Raw genomic sequence first — 14630 nt, forward strand, 5'->3', positions numbered from 1 at the left:
AAGCCAGGACTCAAACCTAATCTTCCCACTGTTTTTTCTTTACATGCTCCTGGTGACATCTGTGGATTACAATAGCTGGGGTAGGTTCTTGAAGTAAATATTGGATATGGAATGATTGTTGAAATTTAAATGAGTAATGAAATCCAAGATCAAAGAATAGAATTAAGGCAGGTGATGAATCAGTGAGTCGCTAATAATAAGTGAACTAATGTGCACAGTTTGAAGGGTTTACAACTGAGAGTCATGGTGAATAAGACTGTATTGTACAAACAGCAATCAATATTGGTTGTTGATTTGCAGTTTCAGTTTATAATAATGTATAATTTGCTACTTCTGAATTCCTGAGATATATTGATATATAATCTGCGTATATATAAGCAAAGGATACGGGAAAATGCTAAAGGCATCATGACTCATAACAGATACATTTCTGAAACAGTATACTTAATGAAAGCCCAGAAAAATCTAAATGTACACTGTATACACCCAGGTTATTCTTTCTTTAGCTGAAAATGAAATATGATTATCTTAAGGGAGCCAGAGTCCATAATGTGATATAAAAGAAGAAAAAAACTGTCATTGAACCTGAAAAATTATTAGTGAATCAGTGATTTACTGACAAGTCTGATTCAGCAGAAAGTTGGCTTTAGAAAGCTGAGTACCCTGGAGGAGGCTCAGCAGTTTTACATGCATAGTCATAAATCTAAATTATAGGAAAGTAATGGTGATTTAATTCACATTATACTATTTATTCCAAAGCTTTCCACTTGGTTAAAATATTACTATTCTGAATAAGAGTCTCAGACTAATATTGTGCAAGAACAGCCCACTAGATCTCATTTCTCCTCCTTAGTGATGTATAGAAGCAACCAGAAGGTAATAAGGTACATTTGAAATATCAAATCATCATCAAAAGTATAATAGTCAAGAGAATAAAAATTATTATAAAGCACTTAGCAAATCCAAAGTGCTATAGGAATGCTAAATGATGGGAGACGGCTTGCCAAATTGGTGATGGTAATCTGTTAAGTAATTCAAAATGTATTTCTTTCTTTAGGAGAGAACCAAATGGGTATAAGTAATTAAATCCAAGGTGATATAAAAAGTGGATGTCAAATGTGTGTTTGCATGTGTGTTTGGGCCCATGCCTTTGATAAGACACAGAAAAGAAATAGAGAAACAATTTCAGTTATTTTATTTAAAAAAGTCTGTATCAGGAAAACCCAAAAAACTCCACACCAAAACTGCTAGAACTCATACAGGAATTCAGTAAAGTGGCAGGATATAAAATCAATGCACAGAAATCAGTGGTATTCCTATACACCAACAATAAGACAGAAGAAAGAGAAATTAAGGAGTCAATCCCATTTACAATTGCACCCAAACCATAAGATACCTAGGAATAAATCTAACCAAAGAGGCAAAGAATCTGTACTCAGAAAACTATAAAATACTCATGAAAGAAATTGAGGAAGACACAAAGAAATGGAAAAATGTTCCATGCTCATGGATTGGAAGAACAAATATTGTGAAAATTTTTATGCTATCTAGAGCAATCTGCAATCCCTATCAAAATACCATCAACTTTTTTCACAGAAATGGAACAAATTATCCTAAAATTTGTATGGAACCAGAAAAGACCCCGAATAGTCAGAGGAATGTTGAAAAAGAAAAGAAAAGCTGGTGACATCACAATTCTGGACTTCAAGCTCTATTACAAAGCTGCCATCATCAAGACAGTATGGTACTGGCACAAAAACAGACACATAGATCAATGGAACAGAATAGAAAGCCCAGAAATGGACCCTCAACTCTATGGTCAACTAATCTTTGACAAAGCAGGAAAGAATGTCCAATGGAAAAAAGACAGTCTCTTCAAGAAATGGTGTTGGGAAAATTGGACAGTCACATGCAGAAGAATGAAACTGGACCATTTTCTTATACCACACACAAAAACAGACTCAAAATGGATGAAAGACATAAATGTGAGAGAGGAATCCATCAAAATCCTTGAAGAGAACACAGGCAGCAACCTCTTCGACCTCAGCCGCAGCAACTTCTTCCCAGACACATCGCCAAAAGCAAGGGGAGCAAGGGCAAAAATGAACTATTGGGACTTCATCAAGATAAAAAGCTTTTGCACAGCAAAGGAAACAGTCAACAAAACCAAAAGACAACTGACAGAATGGGAGAAGATATTTGCAAATGACATATCAGATGAAGGGCTAGTATCCAAAATCTATAAAGAGCTTATCAAACTCAACACCCAAAGAACAAATAATCCAATGAAGAAATGGGCAGAAGACATGAACAGACATTCCTGCAAAGAAGACATCCAGATGGTCAATAGATACAGGAAAAAGTGCTCAGCATCACTCGGCATCAGGGAAATACAAATCAAAATCACAACGAGATACCACCTCACACCAGTCAGAATGGCTAAAATTAATAAGTCAGGAAACAACAGATGCTGGCGAGGGTGCAGAGAAAGAGGAAACCTCCTACACTGTTGGTGGCAATGCAAGCTGGTGCAGACACTCTGGAAAACAGTATGGTTTTTTTGTTCCTCAAAAAGTTGAAAATAGAGCTCCCCTATGACCCAGCAATTGCACTACTAAGTATTTACCCAAAGTTACAAATGTAGTGATCCGAAGGGGCATGTGCACCCCAATGTTTATAGCAGCAATGTCCACAATAGCCAAACTATGGGAAGAGTCTAGATGTCCATCGACAGATGAATGGATAAAGAAGATGTGGTATATATATACAATGGAATATTATGCAGCCATCAAAAAACGAAATCTTGACATTTGCAACGACGTGGATCGAACTAGAGGGTATTACGCTAAGCGAAATAAGTCAATCAGAGAAAGACAATTATCATATGATCTCACTGATATGTGGAATTTGAGAAACAAGGCAGAGGATCATAGGGAAGAGAGGAAAAAATGAAACGGGACAAAACCAGAGAGGGAGACAAATCATAAGAGACTCTTAATCTCAGGAAACAAACTGAGGGTTGCTGGAGTGGTGGGGGGTGGGAGGGATGGGGTGGCTGGGTGATGGACACTGGGGAGGGTATGTGCTATGGTGAGTGCTGTGAATTGTGTAAGACTGATGAATCACAGACCTTTACCCCTGAAACAAATAATACATTATATGTTAATAAAATAAATAAAAATTTAAAAAGTTTAAAAAGTCTGTATCATGGGGGTGCCTGGATGGCTCAGTCAGTTAAGTGTCCAACTCTTGATCTCGGCTCAGGTGATGATCTCAGGGCCATGAGATTGAGCCCCACCTTAGGCTCCATGCTCAGCGCAGAGTCAGCAATAGAGTCTCTCTCCCTCTCTCTCTGCCCCTCCCCCACTTGCTCTCTCTAAACAAGTAAATAAAATCTTTAAAAAAATAAAAAGTCTGCATCATATAAGGTGGGTAATTTGAGTTCAAGTAGGCTGTATCAATCATTCACTATACACCAAATGCTGTTCATTAACTAAAATTTAAAAAAAAAAAAACTTAGACATTAGGAAACCCTCTCAGTCTTGAGGCGGGGTGGGGGGAGGGGAAACAAATACATAAATGGGAAAACTGTAAGAACTCTAAGAGTAAGGTTAAGACTCAAGTAAGAGTATTAGTGTTACTGTGATTCTTCAGCTGTGGAAGCACAGAAATCAGTACAACTACCATAACTTACACCTGTGCCCCCCCCTCGGGATCATGAACTGGGGTTGAATAGGGCCTTGGTGTTGTGTTTGCTGGGGTTCTGTTTTCATTGTCTCTTTAAATCATTGCTGGTTGAGATCGTTACAATTTTACCTTAGTGATAATTTTGAGGGCGGGAAAATACCTGTCACAAATATTAGAATAAGTTGTGAGAACCTTACATTGACATGCTATGGACCCAGCTCCAGGATAACCTGGAATTGTTAATATTCTGGTTGTTTGTGTGACTTAGAGTAGACAGCTTCTCAAAACTAAGCATTTTATTTTAAAAGAAGGAAATAATTGTTTACTACTCCTTTTGTATAGAGCACAGAGCATATTTTTTGCTGTTACGGTATAATAGTGCTTTTTTCCTAGTTACACCTTCTGCAGATTGGTACACTGACATATTGCATAGCTTGTTATCAACCTCCCTCTTGAAATTGGATAAATGGAATTTTCTCAGCCTTCTGAAGGGAAAAAGAAAACTCTTCAAGGAAATTCCTTAATATTTAACTAAAAACCTCCTAATTGCTAATAAGTGATAAATGATTTTTGTAGCTTGCCATATGTCATATTTTTCTCTCTATACCAGAGCCGGAATTTATAATAAAAGAGATTGTTATCTTATAGTCCAATTAATGGATATATCATTTAATTTTAGTGTTTTGCCAATAAAATGGTCAATATTTGAATACTCTGGCATTGGTCTTAAATCATAAAGAGACTCATTCTAGTGACTTTCTTCCCTTACTCTCTGCAATTATTTCAGGCTTATCATTTGCCACTCATTTTGATCTTATTTGAAATTTTAGGATCAACTCTTGGTATCTGATTAATTAAAAACCAGAGGTGCAGCTTATGTAATTTTCAAGAGGAAAGGAACTCTCTGGCATGCTAAAAATTTCCTCCCACTGTTTATATTTATTTTTAAAAATGCAATCCTGGCAGCAAATAATACCACAATCTGTAAGTAATAACCTGTTGGGATGGCTGGAGAGGGAGAGAATTGATGATGGAAATTATAATCAATAGTGTGGGAATCAGTAATGTTACATGAATAATTTAGTTTTATGTTTCATCCTTAGGGGAAAAAAATCCAGAACAAACAAATGTTCTCATCACAACCTGTCACTCATCTCTAACCTCACATTATTGGCTAGTTATTTAGAGCAAGATTTTATCTAGAGGAACAAAAGACTAACTCTGTGACTCTCCAATAAAACACAGCAAAACTTTGAAAGAGCAGATTTCCAGGGACAAACCAACCCTGTGGCTCCCCAGTAAAGTTTATTATCTCTAAGCCACACTGAGCAATATTTCTTAAATAAAATGATAGCTCTGCACAGATCCTCTTGAAAGAGTAGGCAGAGTCAGTGGAATGACATTAAGCCAGAGTGTGCCAAGCTCTATTTATTATGAATTCATTATGCATGAGCAAACCTGAGGGAGCCCCTCTTCAACCACTCCTCCCCATCTCTCCAACCAGCTCAAGGCATTCTACTGAGAACCAAACAAGCCCATAAAAAACAATTAAGAAAGACAACTCCTGATACCATTTATATGTGGAATCTGAAAAAGTTGAACTGGTAAGAACAGAAGGTAGAAGGGTGGTTACCAGGGGCTGGGGAGGGGGATGGGAGAACTGGGGAGATGTTGTTTAAGGGTGCAAACTCAGAACTAGGAGATAGATAAGTCCTGGAGATCTAATGCAGAACACAGTGATTATAGGCAATAATACTGATTGTAAACTCCAAAGTTGCCAAGACACCTACTGCAAAAAAGAAAGGATAATTATGTGACCCAATACCGGTGTTAGCTGGTGCTACTGAGGTAAGCATATTGCAATATATAAATGTATCAAATCAATAGGTTGTATGCCTTATACTTACACAATGTTATATGTCAGTTATATCTCAATTATAAAAGAAAAAGGGCAACTCCTCCTTCTCCTTTCTCTTGACAACACCACACTGTCACCTACCCTGTCCAGGGATTAAAAACCAAGACAAGTAAACAAATGTGGAAGAATGATAGTATCTTCAGGGTTTGAGAAACAAAAATTTTTATATTTTTCTCTGCATCTTTATAAAAGAACCAAAAGAAAATACAATGGGAGAGGGTGTTGAGAACACAAGAAATAGTGATTTAGCTGGATCCAGCCTCAACTGTGTCTGCAGAACTACACAATGACCGCATTCCAAAACAGAATTACAGGTACACAACAACAAACTGAACCTCAAGTCAAAAAAGCAAGCAATGCAGCGCACTATTGCAGAAAAATTGCAGAAGAAAAGCAGTTTCCCTTTTAATGCTAATTGGTGCCAAAAAAGACTGATGATATCTTTACTCCTTCAGGATCTCCATCTTCATCCTCAGATAAGTGTGTTGTTACAGGGGGAAGAAAAATGTAGATAAATTCCTTAGCTATTCTATCTTGCCTGGCCCATCCCTCTCAACCATATGATGACCCTAGTTCCCTCCACAGCAGAAATTCTGGAGCCACTGCTGCTCCAAACTGAATATCATGCTTAAAATTGAAAAGATTCTATGTAGCACTGGGAGTAGAGAAGACTGAGTGAAATGTATCTTATTTTAGACTTGTCAGATCAAGCAGTCACCCAACTGATTCAAATTGAGGGTGTGGGGTAAATGCAGCTATCTCTAGAGTTGCAGATTCTGGCACAAACCCCACTGGGTGCTCCCTTCTCCCTACCTCATATATTAGCTAAGTGAAAATTGGTGAAATGAAAATCACGGGTCTACCATCAGGATAAAGATCGCCAAAAAGCCTGCGGGAGGAGGTCCATGAAAGGGAGGATGGGGGCAGCCTCTTTATTTTGTGTTGGGGATCCTGGTGGTGCAGAGAGCTGTGCATAACAAAATACAAAATGGGTAGCTTATAAACAATAGAAATTTCTTTCCTACAGTTCTGGAGGTTGGATGCTAGAGATCAGGGTGCCAGCACAGCCAAGTGAAAGCCCTCTGCCTGGTTCACCACTGGCGCCTTCTACATGGGAAAGGGTCAAGGGAGCTCCCTGGAGCCTCCTCTATTAGGCTCTAATTCCATTCATGAAGGCTCCACCCTCATGACCTCCTCTGGAAGGACACTCCACCTAATATCATCTCATCAAAAAAAATAACAAAAAAAAGCATTGATTTCAACGTATCAATTTGGGAGAGGGGACATAAACATTTGGACCACAGACCAAGCATCTAAAGAGAGGAAAAGTGCAACCCTTGCCTACTGAGTAAAATGTCAGCCCTGTCTGAGAAATGAAAACATATCGATAAGGTTTCTGGAAATAGACTAGGTATAGGAGGAGGGCTTTCTGCATTTAGATGAGATCAGCTCTCTGTAACAGTAAAATTTATCTATTATCATATTTGTGAAGATGAGATCAAAATGACATTGTTTTTAGCAAGCAATGGCTTTTCCAACTCACCTTCTGTTGACATACCTTGTAATAGCATATTTACTCTGTGATCAAATTAGTAAATAATTCTAAATTTGTTTCACCTGAAAATCAATCTCTGCTATTATATATAAATTCTTATTAAAAGTCAGTATATTTTTATATTCTAACACAATATGGTTGATGTTGACAGTACATGGACAGAAGCTTTTTTTCATGGCAATTGGGTGACAACTTAATCTTAACTAAAATATTAAGAAAAATATTTCTACTAATGGCCTGTAAAAGTAGCAAACATTAAGGCTTATCTAAAATATTACCAGGCAAATAATTTCTATATTTGGAAAAATAAGCAACAATGGTTTTAAAAGAAACTGAAGGCTGAATATGAGTTAATTCTGTTTACCCTACGTCAAGCATTTCATATTTTGTTAATTATTGAAAATAAGTGCTGAGTTTTGATACAAGGGGGGATAGCTAAAAGACATGCACAGTCTGTATTAGGAGCTATGAATCTTAATATAAAAACCTTTCACTCTCTTTTCAAGTGACTTGTTTGTTTTTTATTATTCTTTTTAAATGGACACTTGTTCTGGGGTAAGTAGACCTGTGAAACCTCATTCCTTAACTAATCCGTTGACTAAGGCAGCATGTATTAATCATCATTTCACAGGATGTTAACATATCTTACTTAGCAAAAGGATCTGTGGTCAAACAAGTTTGGGAAAGAGGTTAAATATGTCATAAAAGGTCTTTTTTTTTTAACTGCAGTTTTCACAGAGACTTTTATATGTTAATGTTCACATACTCCTAAGATTTTATTTCATAGCGATTTACTAGAGAGCTAGTTTCAAACACTTTTGTCAATATCGAATACTATTTTTTTAAAAAATTTTAACCTAATATGAAAAAAGTAAACTTAATTTAGCAGGTGGGGTTAAATATCACTTATGCTGGGGCGCCTGGGTGGCTCAGTTAAGCGTCTGCCTTCGGCTCAGGTCATGATCCCATGGTCCTGGGATTGAGCCCCACATCGGCCTGCTCAGCAGAGAGCCTGCTTCTCCCTCTCCTTCTGCCTGCCGCTGTGCCTACTTGGGCTCTCTCTCTCTGTCAAATAAATAAATAAAATCTTTAAAAAAATATATCACTTATGCTTACTAGCCATTCTTATTTCTTCTTTAGTAAACTGTTTATTTTCTATTATTATAGCCTTCTGATTTGATGGATCACTTGTAAAGGGAATGCAACTGAATATTTTAATCCTGTTTAGTAATCTGTTATAGGGTAAATTTGATACTTTCACATTTATTAATTAGTGATAACCATTGGTCTTATTGATATTTACTTGATATTCTCTATTTGTTACTCTTTGTTTAATATTTTTCCTTTCATTTCAGATTTCTGCTCAATTGTTAGAATTTTCTGTTTTTTCTGTTTTTCTGTTTGATTCCTTTAATGGTCTTGATATACTTTCCATCCCATTTTAGTTATTTTAGAAGATGATCTAAAAAACTTTTAAAAAGCTGATTTAAACATACTTTTCTATCAAATAAAGAACCATCTTAATCTAATCTAACCATTTTAATCTAATACCTTTTTCTTTAAGGTATTTTTTTAACATTTGCAATAATAATTTTTACCATAATTGCTCTTATGTTATAATTTGTATATTATTTGTCATATCTCATGCTTCCTTCCTTTCTTAGAATCCTTTCTCATTTCGCTAAAAGAGATCTTTAAGTTATTGTTGTGTCTTTTCTTTTCCAGCATAGGCTAATGAATGATAATCTTTCTTAGCCTTTTTTATTTGAGAATGTTATTATTTTGTCCTCACATTTCAGTGAGAATTCAAATAATAAATTCTAGATTCAATTACTTTTCTTCAGAATCTTAAAACTATTGCTTCTTTTTCCCAAGTTTTCTATATTAGAGATACAAAATATCATTCTTATGCTTTTGAATAGCATCTTTTTTTTTTTAAGATTTTATTATTTATTTATTTGAGAGAGAGAGAATGAGAGAGAGCACATGAGAGGGGTTAGGGTCAGACGGAGAAGCAGACTCCCTGCTGAGCAGGGAGCCTGATGCGGGACTCGATCCAGGGACTCCAGGATCATGACCTGAACCGAAGGCAGTCGCTTAACGAACTGAGCCACCCAGGCGCCCTGAATAGCATCTTTTAATTAAACTTTTAATTTTGAGATTATGAGTTGCATATAGTTGTCAGAAATAACAGAGTTTATGTACCTTTACTCAGTTTCCCCTAAAGATAACATCTTGAAAAACTGTAGTAAAATATTACAACAAAGATATTGACACTGATACAATCCACTAGTCTTCAGATACCCTGTTTTAGTGTGTGTGTGTGTGTGTGTGTGTGTGTGTGTGTAGTTCTGTGCCATTTTATCACATTTGTAGTTATGTGTATAAACCACCACTGTCAAGTACAGGCCAGTCCCAACACCGAAAGGATCCTTCATGTTGCTCTTTTATACCATGACTCACATCCCTCCCACTTCCCCCAACCCATTCTTAATCACTGACAACCACTAATCTGTCTGCCCTTTCTTAATTTTGTCATTCAAAAAGAATTTTATATAAAGAATAGTACAGTGCATAACCTTTTGAAGTTGGCATTTTTCACTCAGCATAATTCTAAGAAACTTATCTAGGTTACCACCTGTATCAGTCGTTCATTCCTTATTATTACTAATATTCTATGGTATAGATATAGCACAGTTTAGGAGGACCCTAAGCTTATCTCATCTCACAAATGCAACTAGATAACTGTCAAATCATCCTAAGTACCCCAGAAATTGGCCTGAAAACTCATAGAACAAATTCCACAACTAAAGGGAGAGAAGATGTCATATCAAAGAAGGTAGGTGGGCGCCTGGGTGGCTCAGTTGGTTAAGCAACTGCCTTCGGCTCAGGTCATGATCCTGGAGTCCCTGGATCGAGTCCCGCATCGGGCTCCCTGCTCGGCAGGGAGTCTGCTTCTCCCTCTGACTCTCCCCCCTCTCATGTGCTTGCTCTCTCGCATTCTGTCTCTCTCAAATAAATAAATAAATAAATCTTTAAAAAAAAAAAAAAAAAAAAAGAAGGTAGGAAGTGCAGAGACACGGTTTGGGGGAAAAAGGGATCCTGGCTGCTGCGGAGGGGAGGGAGCCATGGTCATGGAAAAAGGTAACAGAGAGAGGAGCACAAAGGAGGATGCACAAGGAAACATTTCCTCATAGCCATTGGCTTCAGGAGAGACTACATTTTGTGAGTTCTTGCAACTAGCAGAGCTTAAAGCCAGGAGTTTTAAAGGTCAGCAGGTTTGGCTGGGAATAGAGCCTGGAGAGCACTATGCTGCTCTTGGATAGAAGGCAAACAACCCAGGGGCATACAGTGTGAAACAGCAATCTGAAGAGCCCCTGAGGAACACACAGGGAGATTATTTGCTCTTCTCACAGTCTGTCCCTGAGAGGCAGCCTTCAACCTCTCTGGGAACAAAGGAGCTAGAGACATAACTGGCTTTTCTAACACAGAGAAGCAGGCAGAGACTTAGACAAAATGAGAAAACAGAGGAATTTATCCCAAAGGAAAGAACAAGATAAGGCCACAGCTAGAGATCTAAGTGAAAGAGATATGGTACCATGCCTGATGGAAAATTTAAAGCAATGATCAAAACGATACTCACTGGACATGAGAAAAGAATGGAAGACATCAGTGAGACCCTTACCACAGAGATAAAAGAGCTAAGAAAGAATCAAAAATAAAGAGAACAATAAATGAGATTAGAAACACTCCTGATGCAATGAACAGCAAGCTGGAAGAAGTAGAAGAACTAATTAATGACCTAGAGACAAAGTAATGGAAAATTTCGATGAAGCTGAATAAAAGAGAAAGAAAAATTATGCAAAATGAGAAAAGACTCAGGGAACTCACTGACTTCATCAAATATAATAAGATTCATAATATAGGAGTCCCAGAAGAAGAGAGAGAAAAGGGGGCAGAAAATTTGTTTGAGGAAATAATAGCTGAAAACTTCCCTAATCTGGGGAAGGAAAAAGACATCCATATCCAGGAAGCATAGAGAACTTCCATCAAAATCAACAAAAGCAGACCAACACCAAGACATATAGAAATTAAGTTTTCAAAATATAGTAATAAAGAAAAAAATTCTTTTTTTTTGTTAAAGATTTTATTTATTTGACAGAGAGACAGCAAGAGAGGGAACACAAGCAGGGGGAGTGTGAGAGGGAGAAGCAGGCTCCCCACTGAGCAGGGAGCCCAAAGCGGAGCTCGATCCCTGGACCCTGGGATCATGACCTGAGCCAAAGGCAGACGCTTAATGACTGAACCACTCAGGCGCCCCAAGAAAAAAAATCTTAAAAGCAGCAAGACAAAAGAAGTCAGTAACTTACAAGGGGAAACTCATAAGGCTAGCAGGAGATTTTTCAACAGAAATTCTTCAAGCCAGAAAGCAGTGACATGATATATTTGAGGTGTTGAATGGGAAAAATCTGCAGTCAAGAATACTCTATCCAGCAAGGCTATTATTCAGAATAGAAGGAGAGATAAAGAGCTTCTCAACAAACACTAAAGGAGTTCAAGACCACTAAACCAGCCCTGCAAAAAATATTAAAGGGGACTCTTTGAGTGGAAAGGAGAGACCAAAAGTGACAGTATAAAGGTAGGAAACATAAAAGCAGTGAAAAATGAATATTTATGTAAAAAATCAGTCAAGAAACTCAAAAAAAGTATATTAAACATAGTAACATACACCTAAAATGTAGGGAGGAGAGGAGAAAAGAATGGGTTCAAACTTAAATAGCCATCAACTTAATATAGAGAGCTATATGCAGAAAAGATTATATACAAACCTAATGGTAACTATATATCAAAACCACTAATAAATATGCAAAGAATAAAGAGAGTGATACCCAAATATATCACTAAAGAAAAATCAGCAAAACATGAAAGAGAGAAAAACCAGAAAGGATCAGAGAAAATCTCCAGAAACAACCACAAAGCAAGTAATAAAATGACAATAAATACATATATATCAATAATTACTTGAATGTAGGGGCACCTGGGTGGCTCACTTGGGTAAGTGTCTGCCTTCAGCTCAGGTCATGATCCCAGGGTCCTGGGATCGAGCCCCACGTCGGGCTCCCTGCTCAGCAGGGAGTCTGCCTCTCCCTCTCCCCTTGCCCCTGTTTGTGCTCTCTTTCTCTCTCTCTCTCATATAACTAAATAAAATGTATAAAAAAACAATTACTTGAATGTAAACGGACTATATACTCCAATCAAAAGACATAGGGTGTCAGAATGGATAAAGAAACAAGAACCATCTATATGTCACCTACAAGAGACTTATTTTAGACATAAAGACACCTGCAAGTTGAAAGTGAGGGGAAGGAAAAACCTTTACCATGTAAATGAATGTCAAAAGAAAGCCAGAGTAGCAATACTTATATTGGACAAACTAGACTTTAGAACAGACTGTAACAAGAGATAAGGAAGGACACTATATAATAATAAAAGGGACAGTCCAACAAAAAGATATAAATGCAAATATTTATGCACCCAAATACACAAAAACATGAATAACAAACATAAAGGAACTAATGGTAATAATACAATAGTAGGGGACTTTAACACCCACTTACATCAATGGATAGATCATCTAAACAGAAAATCAACAAGGAAACAATGGCTCTGGGTGACACATGGGACCAGATGTTCTAAACAGATATATTCAGAACATTCCATTCTAAAGCAGCAGAATACACATTCTTTTCAAGTGCACATGGGACATTATCCAGAATAGATCACATATTAGGCCACAAAACAAGCCTCAACAAATTCAAGAAGATCAAAATCATACCATACACCTTTTCTGACCACAACGCTATAAAACTAGAAGTTAACCACAAGAAAAAATCTGGAAAGACCACAAATACATGCAGGTTAAACAACAGGCTGCTAAACAATTCATTACTAAACAATGAATGAGTCAACTAGGAAATCAAAGAAGAAATTAAAAAAACAAACATGAAAATGAAAACACAATGATCCAAAACATTTGGGATGAAGCAAAAGTGGTCCTAAGAGGGAAGTATATATAGGCTGATCTCAAGACGCAAGAAAAATCTCAAACAACCTAAACTCACACCTAAATGAGTTAGAAAAATAACAACAAATTAAGTCTAAAGGCAGCTGAAGGAAATAAATAATAAAGAGTAAAGCAGAGGGGCGCCTTGGTGGCTCATTAGATTAAGAAGCCAACTCTTGATTTGGGTTCAGGTCATGATCTTAGGCTCCTGGGATCAAGCCCCACATCAGGCTCCACACTCAGCAGGCAGTCTGCTTCTCTCACTCTCTCTCTGCCCTCCCCAACTCTCTCTCTCTCATTCTCAAATAAATAAATAAATACTTTTTAAAAAATATTAGAGCAGAGATAAATGATATAGGAGCTGAAAAAAAAAAAAAAACAAAAAACAATAGAACAGATCAATGAGACCAGGAGCTGGTTCTTTGAGAAAATGAATAAAATTGATGAACCTTTAGCCAGACTTAAAAAAGAAAAGAGAAAGGACCCAAATAAATAAAATCACAAATGAGAGAGGACAAATAACAACCAAGACTACAGAAATCAAACAATTATAAGAGAACATTTTGAAAAACTATATGCCAACAAATTGTACAACCCAGAAGAAATGGATAAATTTCTAGAAACATACAAACTACCAAAACTGAAACAGGAATAGAAAATTTGAACATACTGATAACCAGCAAAGAAACTGAATCAGTAATCAAAAAACTCCCAAAAAACAAAAGTTCAGGACCAGATTGCTTCACAGGCAAATTCTACCAAATATTTAAAGAAGAGTTAATACCTATTCTTCTCAAATGAGTCAAAACAAAACAAAACAAAACAAAACAAAACAAAACAAAAAAGGAAGGAAAACTTCCAAATTTATTCTATGAGGCCAGCATTACCCTGATATAAAACCAGATAAAGACACCACAAAAAAAGAAAACTGCAGGCAAATATCTCTGATGAACATAAATGTAAAAATCTTCAACAAAATGCAAGCAAACTGAATTCAACAATACCTTAAAAAAATCATTGACCAAGTTCAAGTGGGATTTATTCCTAGATTGCAAGGGTGGTTCAATATTGGGATTTTGGTCAAGGTAATACATCACATTAATAAGAGAAAGGATAGCCATGTGATCATTTCAATAGATGCAGAGAAAGCATTTGACAATGTACAACATCCATTCATGATAAAAACCCTCAACAAAGTAGGTTTAGAGGGAACAGACCTCAACATAATTAAGGCCATATATTAAAAAAACCCAGCTACTATCATCATAAATGGGGAAAAACTGAGAGCTTTTCCTCTACAGTGAAGAACAAGACAGGGATGTCTACTCTCAACACTTTTCTTCTTAAAGATTTTATTTATTTATTTGACACAGAGAGAGAGCACAAGCAGGGGGAGTGGCAGGCAG

The sequence above is a fragment of the Halichoerus grypus genome, chromosome 13, assembly GCF_964656455.1.
Source record: "Halichoerus grypus chromosome 13, mHalGry1.hap1.1, whole genome shotgun sequence".
Taxonomy (NCBI): domain Eukaryota; kingdom Metazoa; phylum Chordata; class Mammalia; order Carnivora; family Phocidae; genus Halichoerus; species Halichoerus grypus.